This window comes from Mustelus asterias, chromosome 8 (genome assembly GCF_964213995.1).
Source record: "Mustelus asterias chromosome 8, sMusAst1.hap1.1, whole genome shotgun sequence".
In the NCBI taxonomy this organism is placed as follows: Eukaryota; Metazoa; Chordata; class Chondrichthyes; order Carcharhiniformes; family Triakidae; genus Mustelus; species Mustelus asterias.
Window position 1 is genome coordinate 38,596,360 of NC_135808.1, and position 17,687 is coordinate 38,614,046.

At 46.1% G+C, this 17,687-nt stretch overlaps 1 protein-coding gene across 1 annotated transcript in view; it reads right to left on the bottom strand.

Moving 5' to 3' along the window:
- Positions 1 to 17,687, bottom strand: part of LOC144497101 (uncharacterized) — a 99,902-nt gene that overhangs the window by 43,298 nt on the left and 38,917 nt on the right. The gene's annotated exons all lie outside the window — the stretch shown is intronic.

Sequence of the window (17,687 nt, forward strand, 5' to 3'; positions counted from 1 at the left end):
TACTTTTCACTGTATGCTAATACATCTGACAATCATAAATTTAAATCAAATCAAAAAACTAAATGCAAGTCTTTCCTCCTAACGGAAAAAAATCTGCTTCCTGTGAACTGGAAATTCTCAACGCATGGATGGAGAAAGTATACCAGCCCCAGTGACAGTGACCAATGTATTGTTATCTAGGACTCTTACTGTAGGCTCCTGAGTGTTTCAGTGAGTAGGAACACACCACACTGACAAATCAGATAGCCTAGGTTAAAATAAATTCATTGTGAGTTATAAATCTATACAGAAGATTAATAAACTAGGAGACAAACAACAACATAATATTCAGCTTACAGCAAACTGAATCAACCAAATAACAAAACATTTAAAAATGACTCAAGATCTTTCTCGGAACAAGAAATGATTCTTGGAAGAGTGTAAGGTGAACATATCACGCTGTTATTATATCAAAGTATGATGGGCTGAGGGAACTCAGGTCTGTAGAGACTCACCTCCCCAAACTCAGGATAGTAGTCCTCCCAGACAGCAGAGTACAAACATTATCCATGGTATTAGTCAAACACAGTAAGAAGTTTAACAACACCAGGTTAAAGTCCAACAGGTTTATTTGGTAGCAAAAGCCACACAAGCTTTCGGAGCTCCAAGCCCCTTCTTCAGGTGAGTGGGAATTCTGTGACAGGGGATATGTCGGGCCATGAGGTTGCAGATTGTGCTGGAGTACAGTTCTGCTGTTGTTGATGGCCCACAGAGCCTCATGGATACCTATTCTTGAGTTGCTAGATCTGTTCGAAGTTGATCCCATTTAGCACCCTGATAGTGCCACACAACACGATGGAGGGTATTCTCAACATGAAGGCGGGATTTCATCTCCAGGACTGTGCGGTGGTCACTCTTACCGATACTGTCATGGACAGATGCATCTGCAGCCGGCAGATTGGTAAGAATGAAGTCAAGTATGATTTTCCCTCTTGTCGGTTCCCTCACCTCCTGCCGCAGACCCAGTCTAGCAGTTATATCCTTTAGGACCCGACCAGTTTGATCAGTAGTGCTGCTGCTGAGCCACTCTTGGTTGTGGACATTGAAATCTCCTACCCAGAGTCCATTTTGTGACCTTGCCACTTTCAGTGCTTCCTCCAAGTGTAGTTCAATGTGGAGGAGTACTGATTCATCAGCTGAAGGAGGATAGTACGTGGTAACCAGTAAGAGGTTTCCTTGCCAATTTTTAACCTGAAACCATGAGACTGCATGGGGTCTGGAATCAACGTTCAGGACTCCCAGGGCAGTTCCCTCCCAATTGTTTACCACTGTGCCGCCATCTCTGCTGGGTCTGTGGACATAATGTGGAGATGTCGGCATTGGACTGGGGTAAACACAGTAAGAAGTCTCACAACACCAGGTTAAAGTCCAACAGGTTTATTTGGTAGCACAAGCTTTCGGAGTGTCACTTCTTCTTCAGGTGAGTGGGAGTTGTGTTCACAAACAGGGCATATAAAGACACAAACTCAATTTACAAGATAATGGTTGGAATGCGAGTCTTTACAGGTAATCAAGTCTTAAAGGTACAGACAATGTGAGGGGAGAGAGGGTTAAGCACAGGTTAAAGAGATGTGTATTGTCTCCAGACAGGACAGTTAGTGAGATTTTGCAAGCCCAGGCAAGTTGTGGGGGTTACAGATAGTGTGACCTGAACCCAAGATCCTGGTTGAGGCCGTCCTCATGTGTGCAGAACTTGGCTATCAGTTTCTGCTCAGCGGTTCTGCGTTGTCGTGTGTCGTGAAGGCCGCCTTGGAGAACGCTTACCCGAAGATCAGAGGCTGAATGCCCGTGACTGCTGAAGTGTTCCCCAACAGGAAGAGAACACTCCTGCCTGGTGATTGTCGAGTGGTGTTCATTCATCCGTTGTCATAGCGTCTGCATGGTCTCCCCAATGTACCATGCCTCGGGACATCCTTTCCTGCAGCATATCAGGTAGACAACGTTGGCCGACTCACAAGAGTATGTACCGTGTACCTGGTAGATGGTGTTCTCACGTGAGATGATGGCATCCGTATCGATGATCCGGCATGTCTTGCAGAGGTTGCTGTGGCAGGGTTGTGTGGTCACTGTTCTCCTGAAGGCTGGGTAGTTTGCTGCGGACAATGGTCTGTTTGAGGTTCTGCGGGAGTTTGAAGGCAAGAAGTGGGGGTGTGGGGATGGCCTTGGCGAGATGTTCGTCTTCATCGATGACATGTTGAAGGCTCCGGAGAAGATGTCGTAGCTTCTCCACTCCAGGGAAATACTGGACGACGAAGGGTACTCTGTCCGCCGTGTCCCGTGTTTGTCTTCTGAGGAGGTTGGTGCGGTTTTTCGCTGTGGTGCGTCAGAACTGTCGATCGATGAGTCGAGCGCCATATCCTGTTCTTATGAGGGTATCTTTCAGCGTCTGTGGATGTCTGTTGTGATCCTCCTCATCTGAGCAGATCCTGTGTATACGGAGGGCTTGTCCGTAGGGGATGGCTTCTTTAACGTGTTTAGGGTGGAAGCTGGAGAAGTGGAGCATCATGAGGTTATCCTTGGGCTTGCGGTACAGTGAGGTGCTGAGGTGACCGTCCTTGATGGAGATGCGCGTGTCCAAGAATGCAACCAATTCCGGAGAGTAGTCCATGGTGAGTCTGATGGTGGGATGGAACTTGTTGATGTCATCATAGAGTTGTTTCAGTGATGATTTGAGTTATAAGGAGAGGCTGGATGGACTGGGATTTTTTTCTCTGGAGCGTAGGAGGTTTAGGGGTGATCTTATAGAGGTCTGTTAAATAATGAGGGGCATACATCAGCTAGATAGTCAATATCTTCTCCCAAAGGTAGGGGAGTCTAAAACGAGAGGGCATAAGTTTAAGGGGAGAGATACAAAAGGGTCCAGAGGGGCAATTTTTTCACACAGAAGGTAGTGAGTGTCTGGAACATGCTGCCAGAGGTAGTAGTAGAGGCAGGTACAATTTTGTCTTTTAAAAAGCTTTTAGACATGGGTAAGATGGCTATAGAGGGATATGGGCCAAATGCAGGTAATTGGGACTAGCTTAGTTGTTAAAAAAAGGGGGTGGCATGGACAGGTTGGGTCGAAGGGCCTGTTTCCATGTTGTTAACCTCTATGTCTATGTCCAAAGGAAGGAAATGTCATCAATGTATCTAGTGTATAGCGTCGGTTGAAGGTCCTGTGCAGTGAAGAGGTCTTGTTCGAACCTGTGCATGAAGATGTTGGCATATTGAGGTGCGAATTTGGTCCCCATGGCTGTTCCATGTGTCTGGATGAAGAACTGGTCATTGAAGGTGAAGTCGTTGTGGTCCAGGATGAAGTGGAGGAGTTGTAGAATTGCATCTGGAGACTGGCAGTTGTCGGCGTTGAGTACAGAGACAGTTGCCGTCGTCGTGGGGGATGCTGATGTAGAATGTCGAGACATCCATTGTGACGAGGAGTGCTCCTGGTTCAACTGCTCCATGTGTGCTGAGTTTCTGTAGGAAGTCCGTAGTGTCACAACAGAAACTGGGGGTTCTTTGTACAATGGGTTTCAGGATGCCCTCGACGTAGCCAGAGAGGTTCTCACACAGGGTCCCATTGCCTGATACGATGGGACGGCCGGGTGTGTGGGACTTGTGTATCTTCGGGATGCAGTAGAGATCTCCAACGCGGGGTGTACCTGGGATGAGAGCATGGAGGGTGCTCTGAGGTCCGGGTCAAAGATCTTGATCAATCTGTTGAGTTGACGGGTGTGTTCTTTGGTCGGATCTGCGGGTAACTGTCTGTACTGTTCCTTGTTGTTCAGTTGTCGGTACAGTTCTTTGCAGTAATCCGCTCTGTTCAGTATGACGGTGCCCCTCCTTTGTCTGCTGATTTGATGGCAATGTTGCGGTTGGTCTTGAGAGCGCGGATGGCGTTGCGTTGTGCTTGAGTGATGTTCGGGGCTGTCTTGTGAGTGCGGCAAATAAATCTGGCATTGACGCACCTCCTGACGGCTTGGGCGAGTTGAGGGCAGCTGCCAGTTCGACTCTTTCCTCTTTGGTTGCTGCACCGCAGATCTCTCTGTCGGCTGTTCCGGTTCATTGGCTGTCTCATTGTGTTCACTGTTGGCCTCTTGGGGTTTGTGGAAGAACTCCCGCAGCCTCATTCGCCTGATGAATTCCTCTGTGTCCACTTCGAGACTGATGGGGTCCATTTTGGTGGTGGGGCAGAAATTGAGCCCTCGGCTGAGAACTTCGATTTTGTCTGGTTGAAGTGTGTAGTCCGACAAGTTGACAATAGACTTCCCTGCAGTGGCACTGTTTTCTACTGTGGTACCGGGGGAGACTTGGTTGCTGCTGGTGGTGATGCCAAGTTTCCTTTCTTGGTGTGCATGTAGATGGTGTAGTTCCATTGTCTCGTCTGCTTGGCAGTGTTTCACAGCTGGTCTGCGTCCTGAGCGCAAGTTGAGAATATGGACTCTATCTTGGTTTCCAGGCTGCGACGTCTGCTGTAGAGCTGGTGTATGGGTGGTTGAGGAGTGTGAGAGAGGTGCGACGGCAAAGTCTCTCAGCGTAGTTTGTGTTATAGGTTCACCTGAGTGGGTTGATGATCTGTAGTCCTTTCGGTATCTTCTGTGTATCGGTATCTTCTCCAAGGCGCCTTCACGACAGACAACAATGCAGTCGCTGAGCAGAAACTGATAGCCAAGTTCTGCACATGAGGACGGCCTCAACCGGGATCTTGGGTTCATGTCACACTATCTGTAACCCCCACGACTTGCCTGGGCTTGCAAAATCTCACTAACTGTCCTGGCTGGAAACAATACACATCACTTCAACCTGTGCTTAATCCTCTCTCCACTCACATTGTCTGTACCTTTAAGACTTGATTAGCTGTAAAGACTCGCATTCCAACCATTATCTTGTAAATTGAGTTTGTGTCTATGTATGCCCTGTTGGTGAACACAACTCCTGAACTCACCTGAAGAAGGAGTGACACTCCGAAAGCTTGTGCTACCAAATAAACCTGTTGGACTTTAACCTGGTGTTGTGAGACTTCTTACTATCAGGGGGAGAGCCAGCCTGCAGTGCCTAATGGGAGTTTTAGTTCTGCCGCGCGCAGCGATGGTTGGTGCCCAGTGTTCGGGAGTTAGGGAACCCCCACGATTTGCCTGGGCTTGTAAAATCTCGCTAACTGTCCCGGTTTGAGACACCTCTTTAATGGACCCCACCAAAATGGACCCATCAGTCTCGCACCGGACACAGAGGAATTCCTCAGGCGAATGAGGCTGCGGGAGTTCTTCCACAAACCCCAAGAGGCCAACAGTGAACACAATGAGACAGCCAATGAACCGGAACATCCGACAGAGAGATCCGCAGTGCAGTAACCAAAGAGGAAAGAGTCGAATTGGCCGCTGCCCTCAACTCGACATGTATGCCCAAGCCGTCAGGAGGTGCGTCGATGCCAGATTTATCAGCCACACTCACAAGACAGCCCCGAACATCACTCAAGCACAACGCAACGCCATCCGCGCTCTCAAGACCAACCGCATCATTGCCGTCTGTATCTGAAAAGACTTGATTACCTGTTAAGACTCGCATTCCAACCATTATCTTGTAATGAGTTTGTGTCTATATATGCCCTGTTTGTGAACCCAACTTCCACTCACCTGATGAAGGAGCAGCACTCCGAAAGCTCGTGCATTGTGCATTTGAGACTTCTTATTCGGGAGTTGGAATGTGAGGAAGTGCGAGCCCTAGCGGTGGAATCGAATTGAAAAGCAGACATTGATCCTTGGTAGGAACCAGAGCGATGGCGGTGGGAAGATTCACCATTGCAGGAGATTCTCTGCATACAACTGAAGGGGAAAAAGTCACACAAGTCACAGCATTCCCACTGACTGGAGAACAGAGAAGAGTTGCAGCAGGAGGATAGTGTGGTTGGCCATGTCAAAGGCTGCAGAGAGGTTGCTTCTCTCTCCACAGGTGTTTCCTGACCTGAGGATTTCCAGCACTTTCTGAATCTCTATCAGATTTTCAGCATTCACCGGATTTTGCCCCATTGGATTCCAAAAGCTGTCTGTGTGCACTTTAGGGAAGTGTAGACTGTGAGCTGATTTGATGGAAGTTTGAAAATAACAACAGTTTGTCTTCATGATTTCATGTAGACAAATTGTTTCAATTGGAGAGGTTAGAGAGGATCAAAGGTCATTTACAAGATGTGCAAGGGCAGAGCTATAGATTCATCAATCATTAAAGATAACAAAGCAGCTCAACAAAAACATTTTATTTTAAAAAATCAAACAATAACTTGGGGTCCATTTTTGGAGGAATAGAATTGAAAAGTAGAGAAACAAGGACATAGAAGATAGGAGCAGGAGGAGGCCATTTGGCCCTTCGAGCCTGCTCCACCATTCATCACCATCATGGCTAATCGTCCAACTCAATAGCCTAATCCTGCTTTCTCACCATAACCTTTGATCCCATTCACCCCAAGTGCTATATCCAACTGCCTTTTGACTGCATTAAATGTTTTGACATCAACTACTTCCTGTGGTAATGAATTCCACAGGCTCACCACTCTTTGGGAAAAGTGATGTTGAACCTTATCCAGAGCCTTGTTTAGACCGCACTTGGAGAGCTGTGCACAGTTCAGATCAATAGACTGAACAAGAACAGAAAGGAACTGGAGAAGGTGTGAAATAACATCGAAAAGGATGATATGGAGAATGAAGAGATTGTAACTATCAGGAAAGACTGCACAGGCTAGCACTCTTTTCCTAGAAAAGACGGGGAGACATCATAGATATCTTTAAAATGATTAATTATGAAGCTAAGAGCTCGGGGTTAAATGGAGAGAAGATGTTCCCACTTGTGTGGGGGAATCCAAAACTAGGGGCCAGAAGTGTCAGGTAGTCAATAATAAATCCAACAAGGAATTCAAGAGAAATGTCTTTCCCAGCAGATTGATTAGAATGTGGAACTTGCTCCCACAGGGAATCATTGAGACAAATAGTTTTGATGTATTTGATGAGAAGCCAGGTAAGTAGATAAGGAAGAAAGAAATAGAACAATCTGGTGAGAGGGTGATATTAAACAAGGAGAAAACTCGTGTGGAGCATAAGCACCAGTAAAAAGCAGATGGGCTGAATGGTCTGTTTCTGTGCTTTAAAAACTGGAATCAAAACAAAAATGCTGGAAATACTCAGCAGGTCAGGCAGCATCTATACAGAAAAACAAATTTATTGTTTCAGTTCAAAATGACCTTTCATCAGAAACTCGGTTGGATGTTGCGTGGCTCCACTGTCACAGAATGTACTGTCCCTTTCAAAAGGAACAGCCCCTGCCCACCTCACATGAGCAACACCCACTGCCCCGAGAGGCACTGTCCTAAACGCTCCCAATGCTATTTTCACCAGTGCCTCCTTGACCCTTGCTCCCAAAGTTAAACTGAACTTACTCCATTTCCACAGAGTTAGTCACCCTGGAGTCAAGCACTTCCCAATTCCAGGGTCACTACCCAGTTCAGAATCACTCCCCGAGTCTGAGTAACACTGGCACAATCCCCCCACCCACTTATTCTATTCCTCTTGACCATGCTTTCTCTTCCCTGCGGCTCTCTCTCGCCTGTGCTCCCTCTCTTCACTGTGCCCCCTACATAGAATCCCCACGGTACAGAAGGAGACCATTTAACCCATCGAGTCTGCACTATCCAGAGGAGTAACTTACACAGGCCCATCCCCAGCCCTGTCCCTGTAAATCCACACATGGTGGCTAATCCACCTAACCTACACATCTTTGGACTATGGGTGGAAACTGGAGCACATGGAAGAAACCCATGCAGAGATGGGGAGAACATGCAAACTCCACAGAGACAGTCTCCCAATGTCGAAATCGAACACTTGTCCCTGCGCGCTGTGAGGCAGCACTTTGAGGTCACAGATCACTGTGGATGGCACGGTGGCACAGTGGTTAGCAGTGCTGCCTCACAGCGATAAGGACCCGGGTTTGATTCCTGGCTTAGGTCTGTGTGGAGCTTGCACGTTCTCCCTGTGTCTGCGTGAGTTTCCTCCGCATGCTCCGGTTTCCTCCCACAGTCCAAAAGACTTGCTGGTTAGGTAGATTGGCCATGCTAAAATTGTTCCTTAGTGTTAGGGCGACTAGCTAGGCTAAATGCATGGGTTTATGGGAATATGGCCTGGGTGGGATTGTGGTTGGTGCAGACTCAATGGGCCGAATGGCCTCCTTCTGCATATTCTATGAATCTATGTTTCTCCCATGTCTCTCCTCACCACTGTGTATCGCTCTGCACTGTGACCATTTCACCGAAGTGCTCCACCATCCGTGTCCATTCTTCCTGTGCCACTCTCTCTCATCCGTCTCCCTCTCGCTCGTCGTCTCCCTCCCTCTCTCTCTCTCATCTGTCTCCCTCTCTCTCTCGTCCGTCTCCCTCTCTCTCTCTCATCTGTCTCCCTCTCTCTTTCTTTCGCGTCTGTCCCTCTCTCTCATTTGTTCCTCTCTCACTTGTCTGTCCCTTTCTCCCTCCCATCTGTCCCTCTCTTCCATCGATGCCCCCCCACTCCCATCTGTCCCCCCTCTTTTGCATGTCTGTCCCCTCTCTCCCGTCTGTTGCTAACCCCCCTGCCCCCGCCTCTCTCTCTCTCCTATCTATCTCTTCTGTACATTTGCTAATTCCACCACTGCACAGTATCACTGCCTTGGATGTTGTGGATCTTCCTCTTCCGATCTGCTGTCAAACACATCCGAGGTTACACATCCCACACTGATGATGTCAGTTTGAAAGCCTCTGAGGATGAAGGATGTTATTCCCACACTAGAAATCTCTGTTACCAGGGGAACTGAGACAGCAGCTGCAACAAGTGAGGTTTTATTCAGATAGGAATGACAAATATCAACCTGGAAAATCTTTCCAACATGCCAATGGCTAAGAGCCGGAGAGACTCCTGGTCAGCCATGCTTAGTGTGGCCTGGTGTCACTCAAGCTATAAATCTCTGGTGACAGGGTAGTGACATATTCTGGGAAAAACCTTCCTTGGGAACAGATGAAAATTGGCCTTCAGCACCACTAGGTGCAGGAAGAGAAAGAACTAAACACTTATCGAGGTGGCAAGTTCCATTTCACAGGAGACATCCTCTGCTTCTGGAAACTGCCCTTTTTGTTGCCAGCAGTCAAACAAAATGCCAAAAAGAAAGTCTGAATTACAGCATCTGGGGTTGATTTGATTATAAACAATCTGAAGGACATCCATATTATTCTGAGTAATCGAAGCTGTAACTGCTGGAGGTCGACAAGCTGAGTGGAATGAGATCAGACTGAAAGAAGCAGCAATGAAAGATCAAGATTTGAATCATTGTCACGTTGAATTTATAGCCGGGGCACAGGTTAGAAACTTGTGGTTTTAACAAGCATTTTCACAGTTTGGAACACGAATCAATATAAATCTTGTGCTGAACAATCTTTCTCTCACGCCCACAATATCCCATCATTGATAAACAACTACCTGACTCCCTCTCAGACAAAACTTACTGCCCAAGTCCAGAGTCTGATCGTGTCCCCAGCCCGGAAAACTGACTCCCTCTCCATCAGTGACAGGCACTCTGGACAACCTGCTTCAAATGGGAATTAAACAATGCCACCGAAAACACAGCAGTGATTATTTGAGCAGCACCATCTTTGTTATGGGGAGAGATCCAGCACATTACACTGAATTGCCTGGAGATCTTCTCGCTGAGTATGACAGGACTGAATTAAATCATCAAATACCCTGAACTTTTCCAGGAAGGACTGAGAAGAATAAGGGGAGCCGAAGTCAAGGTCGACATCAACCCCAACGCCATGCCTAAGTATTTTAGAACGAGACTAGTTCCATACAAAAAATGGAGACAGACTTGAACACCTGGAAAATCTGGGCATAATAAAGCCTGTACAATTTGCAGAGTGGTCCATGCCTGTCATTCCTATCCTTAAGCCAGATAAATCAGTCCAACTTTGTGAACACCAGAAGCTCACAGTCAAGGGGATTTCTAAACTTGATTGATATCCCATGCCCTGAATCAAAGACCTGCACGCCAGGTTAACAGGTGGCCAAATATCCTTTAAGTTGGGCATGAGCCATGCGCATCTCCAACTTGAATTAGATGAGTCTTCCAGAAAGTATGTGACAATTAATATGCATAAAGGCCTATGCGAGTACACTTGCCTGCCCTTCAGGATCTCGTCTGCATGTGCCATTTTCTAACAGGTCATGGACTCCAAGGATTACCCCAGGTGGCGGTGTACCTGTGCGACATCCTGGTCATGGAGTCTTGGGAACGAGAGCACCTGGCAAATGTAACAAGAAGTCTTGCGGAGATTCTCAGCAGTTGGGGTACGCCTTAAGAGGGAAAAATGTGTTTTCCAAGCATATGAACATATGCCGTGACCGACTAGGCAATCAGGTGGAGAACAAGGCAAGGCCCACTAAGGAAGCACCAACCACAGAGTTGATAACCTTCCTGGGGCTAGTAAATTATTACAGGAAATGTATTCTGACTTTGTCTTCCTTATTGGTCCCCTTGCATGCCTGCCACAAAAACACCAAAGATGGTCTTGGGAGCTGCCGCAGGTGGAGGCTTTCAATAACGTTAAACAACAGCTTCTGTCATATTAACTTACTGACCCAATGCACCTCCAAAATGGAACTTGTCCTGACATGCGATGCTTCCTCTTATGGGTATGGGTTTGGGTTGGTATTGGCACAACTTTAGAAAGATGTAATGGAAAAGCCAATTGCATTCGCATCCAGGACCCTTTTGGTCACTGAATAAAAGTATTCCCAAATTGAGAAAGGGGGTTAACAGTTGTATTTGGCATTTCGAAGTTCCATCAATATGTCTACAGTAGACACTACATAATAGTAACTGACCACAAGCTATTGTTGGGACATTTTAAAGAAGATAAGGCAATACCCCATATTGCCTCCACCCCGATACAGCATTGGACCGTATTACTGGCGGCTTATGAATACTTCCGAGAGCACCGCTCTGGAACCCGGATAGGTAACGCTGATGCACTAAGTTTTCTGCTGTTGCCCACAAGCCCGGCTCCTTTATCAGTATTGGAAGAGGTTGTGATGACCATAAATTTTCTGGAGACTCTGCTGGTGTCTGTGAGGCAAATCAAGGCCTGGATGCAAAAGGGCCCAATCCTATTGAAGTTAAAAGACATGATTCTGAATGGTGGATTCAGAGGACAGCCCACAGATGAAATGAAATCCTATCTGATAAAGAAAGACAAGCTCGATGTTGAGGATGGGAACATTCTCTTGGGGTCTTGCGTAGTTGTCCATCACCCAAGATAGCACCCAATACACATGGAATACACATTCACACCAGAGAGAAACCTTTCACGTGTGAGGTGTGCAACAAATCATACTTGGAGTCATCAAATCTCCGTAAACACCACCGCATTCATTAAAGGGAGAAACCCGTCACCTGTGAGGTATGTGACAAATCATTTTCGTGGTCATTTAACCTCTGTAGACACCCAACACATTCACATGGGAGAAACCATTCACATGCGAGATACGTGACAAATCATTCTTGGGAGTCATCAACCCTCCTTAAACACCAACGCGTTCTCATGTTGAGAAATCCTTCTAGTGTGAGGTGTGTAATAAATCATTCTCAGGCACATTGGATTCTGTGTACACTGACATATTCACATGTATGATATTGGGCAAATCATTTCCCGAGTCATTGACCTTCTGTGCACAGCAACACATTCACATCAGTGAGAAACCATTCATATGTGAGGTGTGAGAACAATCATTCTCACGGTCATCAGACTCCACAGACACCAGCCCTTTCACACTGTGACTCACCTGCTTCCCTCACACTGAGAGTTGTCTGTTATGTACCCTCCTGAGCTCACAGGGAAGCTGTCCTTCCAAAGCACTGTCTCTCTCAGCAGTGTCTGTCTCCAACCTCTCCCACCATCAATCCAATTATTTTGAGAAGGTTTTCTCAGATTTCAAAATACAGAAATATCACATTACGTTTCTTTACTAATTTTACGGTGTGTTGTAAACTGCAGTTGTCTTGGAGATTGCTTTGATTTATCATGATGTGGAGATGCCGGCGTTGGACTGGGGTAAACACAGTAAGAAGTTTAACATCACCAGGTTAAAGTCCAACAGGTTTATTTGGTAGCAAAAGCCACACAAGCTTTCGGAGCTCTAAGCCCCTTCTTCAGGTGAGTGGGGATTCTGTTCACAAACAGAGTTTATAAAGACACAGACTCAATTTACATGAATAATGGTTGGAATGCGAATACTTACAACTAATCAAGTCTTTAAGAAACAAAACAATGGGAGTGGAGAGAGCATCAAGACAGGCTAAAAAGATGTGTATTGTCTCCAGACAAGACAGCCAGTGAAACTCTGCAGGTCCACGCAACTGTGGGAGTTACAAATAGTGTGACATGAACCCAATATCCCGGTTGAGGCCGTCCTCGTGTGTGCGGAACTTGGCTATCAGTTTCTGCTCAGCGACTCTGCGCTGCTGTGTGTCGCGAAGGCCGCCTTGGAGAACGCTTACCCGAATATCAGAGGCCGAATGCCTGTGACCGCTGAAGTGCTCCCCAACAGGAAGAGAACAGTCTTGCCTGGTGATTGTCGAGCGGTGTTCATTTATCCATTGTCGCAGCGTCTGCATAATTTCCCCAATGTACCATGCCTCGGGACATCCTTTCTTGCAGCATATCAGGTAGACAACGTTGGCCGAGTTGCAAGAGTATGTACCGTGTACCTGGTGGATGGTGTTCTCACGTGAGATGATGGCATCTGTGTCGATGATCCGGCACGTCTTGCAGAGGTTGCTGTGGCAGGGTTGCGTGGTGTCTTGGTCACTGTTCTCCTGAAGGCTGGGTAGTTTGCTGCAGACAATGGTCTGTTTGAGGTTGTGCGGTTGTTTGAAGGCAAGAAGTGGGGGTGTGGGGATGGCCTTGGCGAGGTGTTCGTCTTCATCAATGACATGTTGAAGGCTCCGGAGGAGATGCCGTAGCTTCTCCGCTCCGGGGAAGTACTGGACAACGAAGGGTACTCTGTCCACTGTGTCCCGTGTTTGTCTTCTGAGGAGGTCGGTGCGGTTTTTCGCTGTGGCGCGTTGGAACTGTTGATCAATGAGTCGAGCGCCATATCCTGTTCTTATGAGGGCATCTTTCAGCGTCTGGAGGTGTCTGTTGCGATCCTCCTCATCCGAGCAGATCCTGTGTATACGGAGGGCTTGTCCGTAGGGGATGGCTTCTTTAACGTGTTTAGGGTGGAAGCTGGAGAAGTGGAGCATCGTGAGGTTATCCGTGGGCTTGCGGTACAGTGAGGTGCTGAGGTGACCGTCCTTAATGGAGATGCGCGTGTCCAAGAATGCAACCGATTCCGGAGAGTAGTCTATGGTGAGCCTGATGGTGGGATGGAACTTGTTGATGTCATCATAGAGTTGTTTCAGTGATTGTTCACCATGAGTCCAAAGGAAGAAAATGTCATCGATGTATCTAGTGTATAGCATCGGTTGAAGGTCCCGTGCGGTGAAGAAGTCTTGTTCGAACCTGTGCATGAAGATGTTGGCATATTGAGGTGCAAATTTGGTCCCCATGGCTGTTCCGTGTGTCTGGATGAAGAACTGGTTGTTGAAGGTGAAGATATTGTGGTCCAGGATGAAGCGGATGAGATGTAAAATTGCATCTGGAAACTGGCAGTTGTTGGCGCTGAGCACTGAGGCCGTTGCAGCAATGCCATCGTCGTGGGGGATGCTGGTGTAGAGTGCCGAGACATCCATTGTGACGAGGAGCGCTCCTGGTTCAACTGCTCCATGTGTGCCGAGTTTCTGTAGGAAGTCCGTCGTGTCGCGACAAAAGCTGGGGGTTCTTTGTACAATGGGTTTCAGGATGCCCTCGACATAGCCGGAGAGGTTCTCGCACAAGGGATATTGGGTTCATGTCACACTATTTGTAACTCCCACAGTTGCGTGGACCTGCAGAGTTTCACTGGCTGTCTTGTCTGGAGACAATACACATCTTTTTAGCCTGTCTTGATGCTCTCTCCACTCCCATTGTTTTGTTTCTTAAAGACTTGATTAGTTGTAAGTATTCGCATTCCAACCATTATTCATGTAAATTGAGTCTGTGTCTTTATAAGCTCTGTTTGTGAACAGAATTCCCACTCACCTGAAGAAGGGGCTTAGAGCTTCGAAAGCTTGTGTGGCTTTTGCTACCAAATAAACCTGTTGGACTTTAACCTGGTGTTGTTAAACTTCTTACTTGATTTATCATAACATTGATCTCGAATCAGGAGTTCCCCTGAGTGCAGGTTGAAAGCTGTCTCCAGCACTCGGAAAATGTGTCACAAACAGCACAGCAAAGTCTGAGCCATGATTTATTTTTCATTTTCATTTCTTCCTTTAGGTAAAGCTGGTCCATAACACCCAGGAGTACTTGTTGACTGGAGAGCGGGTTCCGTACATCAAGGAGCTGCAGGAACAGGAGGAGTTCATGAGAAAGCTGTTTGTCTGATTTGGAGGGTAGTGTTGATGAGTTAAAATTAAATATTGTGGCTTGTCTGAAGGAGGAGGCCTCTGATGATCTGGCTGCTGTGGTGGAGGGAGGGCACTCAGAACCTTCCGGAGGTGAGGAAACTGTGGCTTTGGGAGCAGAAGCCTCGCCCTCTCCATGAGCACACGGACAACATCAGCCCTATGCTGCTGGTGAAGAAAATGAAGAGGAATTGGAACATCTTGAGCGCTTATGTCAGAAACAGGTTCAAAGTACGGAGAGTTATCAGGCCATTTCTAACTTGCTTCAGCAAATTTTGACTGAATTTAAGACAGATGTTAGCCAGAATCTACAAAGAATCAATGAAATTCTTCATCAGTAGAATGAGGTTCTTTGTCAGCTTCTGCAAAGAAACAGTGAACCATAGAAATGACACAGCATAGATGGGGTCATTCAGCCCATCTTGTCCATTCCGACCCCTAGGTACCCTTTCTAACCGCATCTTCCTGCATATGGCCCATAGCCCTGCAACTTACAGCACTTAAGGTGCAGATTCAGGTACTTTTTAAACAAGTTTAGAGTCTCTGCCTCCACCACCAACTCAGGCAGTGAATTCCAGAACCCACCAACTTCTGTGTAAAAATGTTTTTCCTCGTGTCCTGTCTAATTTTTCTGCCTCTTTGCTTGAATCTACGACTCCTGGTTTAGAATTCTCTGCCAAGTGAAACAGGTTCCTCTTGTCTACTGTATCTCTATCCCTCACGATTTTGTACACCTCAATCACATCACCCCTCAGGCTTCCTTGTTCTATGGAAAACAACCTCAACCTCTCCAATCTCTCCTCGTAGCTACGATTCTCAAGCCCTGGCAACATTCTGATAGTGCAGAGAAGATCTTTCTCCAGAGCAATTACGTCCTTCCTGTAAGGTGGTGACCAGAACTGCACACAATACCTCTGCCTCACCAGTGTTAGTTTCATCATTATATCCTTACTTTTGTATTATATACCTAATGAAGGAGAACATTCCATATGCGTTCTTTACAACCTTATTAACCTGGACTGCTACTTTAAGGGACCTATGCATTTGGGCACCAAGATCTCTCACTTCATCTATCCCTCTCAGTATATTCCCATTTGTTGTGTATACCCTTTTACTGTTTGACCTCCCTAAATGCATTACCTCACACTTATCAAAGTTGAACTCCATCTGCCACTTTCCTGCCGACTCCACCAACCTATCTATATCATTTTGGAGCTTACAGCTATCTGCTACATGATCCACTACACAGCCAATTTTTGTGTCATCTGCAAATTTGTCAATCATGCCCCCCCCCCCCCCGCCCGCCATGTTCAAGTCTACATCGTTAATATATAAAACAACAGTGTGATTTCCAACACCAAACCCTGTGGAACAACACTTGAAACAGCTTTCCATTTGCAAGGGCAGCTAATGACCCTTTGTTTCCTGTTACTTAGCCAACTTTGGTCCAATTTGTCACATTACCCTGTATCCCCTGTATGGGCTTTTAGTTTTTTGACCAGTCTGCCATGTGGGACTTTGTCAAAAGCCTTTCTAAAATCCACGTAGACAACATCCACTTCATTACCCTCATCAATCCTTCTCGTCCCTTCCTCAAAATAATTTAGTAAAATTTATAAGGCATGGCCTTCCCATAACAAAGCCATGCTGACTATCCTTGACTAGTCCATGTCTTTCTAAATGACACTTTACCCAATCTCTTAGGATTGATTCTAACAATTTGCCGACCAACAAAGTAAGACTGACATGGCCTAGAATTGTTTGGCAATTCTTTTGTACTCTTTTTAATCAACAGAACCACATTTGCATTCCTCCACTCCTCTGGCACCTCACCTGTGTCTAGTGAAGATTGGAAAATAATCCTCAGCATCTGCTATTTCCTCCCTGACCTCCTTCAACATCCTAGGGAACAATCCATCCAATCCTGGCGACTTATCCACTTTCAAGGATTCCAACTCCTCTAACACGTCCTCTCTGGTTATGATTATTTTATCCAATATTTCATACTGCTTCTCTTGGATTACTATATCTACATCATCCCTTTCCTTTGTAAATACAGAGACAAAAAAATAATTTAAAACTCTTCCCATATCCTCTGCATCTTCACTCAAATTCCCTTCATCTCTGATAGGTCCCACTTTTTCCTTATCTGTCCTTTTGCTCTTTATATACTGGTAAAACATCTTTGGATTTTCCTTAATCTTGCTTGCTAATATTTTTCATGCCCTCTTTTTGATGTCCATATTTTTTTACTTGATCCCTGTACTCCTTGTGGCTATCTGCAGTGTTGAGTTTTTGTTGACTATCATAAGCTTTCTTTTGCTGTTTAATCGTCCTCTGTATTTTTCTAGACAGCCATTTGGGGTCTACATATGGCAGTATCATTCTTATTTTTGGAGTGAGCATCACTCCTTTGCACCTTAAGGATCTGAGTGCTTCTCGCTGGTTTACCACTGATTTATCCTTTAGCAGTCTTCTCCCGTCCACCTCAACCAAATCACTTTCAGTTTTGTAAAATCTGCCTTCCCCCAGTTTAAAACTTTTACTCCTGGTTTATCTCTGTCCTAACAGAATTGTGGTCACTATCCCCGATATGGTCACTCACTGTCACTTCACCCACTTATCCATCTTAATTTCCCAAGACTAAATACAGAATTGTGTCTCCTCTTGTTGGACTGTCATGTATTGTTTTAAAAAAAACCTTGGATACAGTACATTAATTTTTCACCCTCAATACCCCTTATATTGTTTGAAACCCAGTTATTATTGGGATTGTTAAGTCTCTACTATTATTGCTCTGATTCCTACAGCAGTAATTTGTCAACATATGTATTTTTAAGTTTATTTACTTTATTAGTGTCACAAATAGGTTTACATTAACATTGCAATGAAATTACTGTGAAAACCCCTAGGCTCCACAATCCGGCACCTGTTCGGGTACACAGAGGGAGAATTTACCATGGCCAATGCCCCTAACCAGCACGTCTGTCAGACTGTGAGAGGAAACCGGAGAACCCGGAAGAAACCCACACAGTCACAGGGAGAACGTGCAAACTCCTCACAGACAGTGACCCAAGCAGAGAATCAAATATGGGTCTCTGGCACTGTGAGGCAGCAGTGCT